Genomic DNA, 1550 nt, shown 5'->3' with positions numbered 1-1550 from the left:
AAACTCTGAATTCAAAATTACTACCATCAACACCTTTATACCAGTTACATATCAAAGTCGTATTTGCAAAAAACTTGGTTCGCCCCTACAAACAAGTCTTGGTGTGATTGTTTCACATCTAACCAGAAGATGCCGCTTGGGACGATTTATTGTCGTACGTTGATCTTTACGGAATTTATGACCTTGAGGACAACGTCAATTTCGAGGAGGGAAGTAGTGATAGCCTTGGTAAGGGGAGGTGTTGTTAGATGTCGGATCTATTAACCATTGGTGGAAAATTGGACTGACACATAGTCCATCGAGGAGAAGACAATTCAAGAAAAGTCAACAATAACAAACTAGCATGGACCCGCGATTTTATCACAATGATGCTAAAGTGGAGGGTTCTTATTGTTACTATCCATTAACAATAAGAATACCAATTACATCTTTTTCTCTTATAGCTAATTACATTTTTTTCTCGTAATAGGACATGACTGAAAAATAAAAAAATTTATAAGACAGAGGGAGTATATTACGAAATTGTTGGGAGAGAGAGAGAGAGAAATTCATAATTGATAGTTAAAATAATTTTGAGGATGAAAGTGCATTGACATTAGGGTATAAAGGGACTTAGTTAACAAAGTAACAGATATATATTTTTTAATATAAGCTATGAGACCTTTGAACAAAAAAATAGAGTACAGAGGGTTCTCGAAACCCTTACAACAGATCCAAATCAAGCAGAAGATTTAAAACAAAACAAGGGGGACTTGTACCAATCATAAAAGTTACAAGAAGATTTAGAGTTAAAACTAATCCGTAACCATTCTCAAGTTTTAAATTTGATATTCGACCAACACTCCTCAAAATTCGGAATACTGCCCTTAAACATAACGGCCCTTAAACATAACGACGTTACACATCAATCAAATATTCCAAATAGCTGTCAACTAAATAACATTTAAAATTATGAGATCCTCCTCATCCTTCACCTTGTGATAAACAAAATAAATCCTCCGCCATCAATCATAAATTTGGGCCTATACATATGATATAAAATGCAATAGTAGTGTGTTGGATACATATAATTCTTTTGTCCCGTTGTGCACGAAAGTCCTTTTTCGGTTTTACGTCGATGCATGCCCACCAGTCCAACTACGAGATAGAAAACTTTTAATAACTATTCTGAACTACTCCGAGCTTTCCTGCAAGACTCACAATGTAAATAATTATTCCGAGCTTTCCCGCAAGACTCACAAAAAAATTCCAATAATAAATGTTGAAGGGGAAGATAAATTGAACAAGTTGACTCTCATTGTGACGACGATACACGATTTCCGTCACTTCTCTCAACGTTTATATTTAATTGAACAGTCATCTGCACAAGACATCATATCACAAGCAGAGGCCACATATACTATATAAAGATCCAATTACGTTATTTTAATTATTTAATTTATTTTCATATTCATACTACTTTTCTCAAAGTAATTCAATAACTGATTAAGATGTTAAAGTGCTAATATTACGAGTCTACCTTCTCGTCGGTCGAAAACTTACTCCACTAC

Source organism: Lathyrus oleraceus, chromosome 4 (genome assembly GCF_024323335.1).
Source record: "Lathyrus oleraceus cultivar Zhongwan6 chromosome 4, CAAS_Psat_ZW6_1.0, whole genome shotgun sequence".
Taxonomy (NCBI): domain Eukaryota; kingdom Viridiplantae; phylum Streptophyta; class Magnoliopsida; order Fabales; family Fabaceae; genus Lathyrus; species Lathyrus oleraceus.
The sequence above is the reverse complement of the archived record's forward strand: the minus strand, read 5'-3'. Positions refer to the sequence as shown.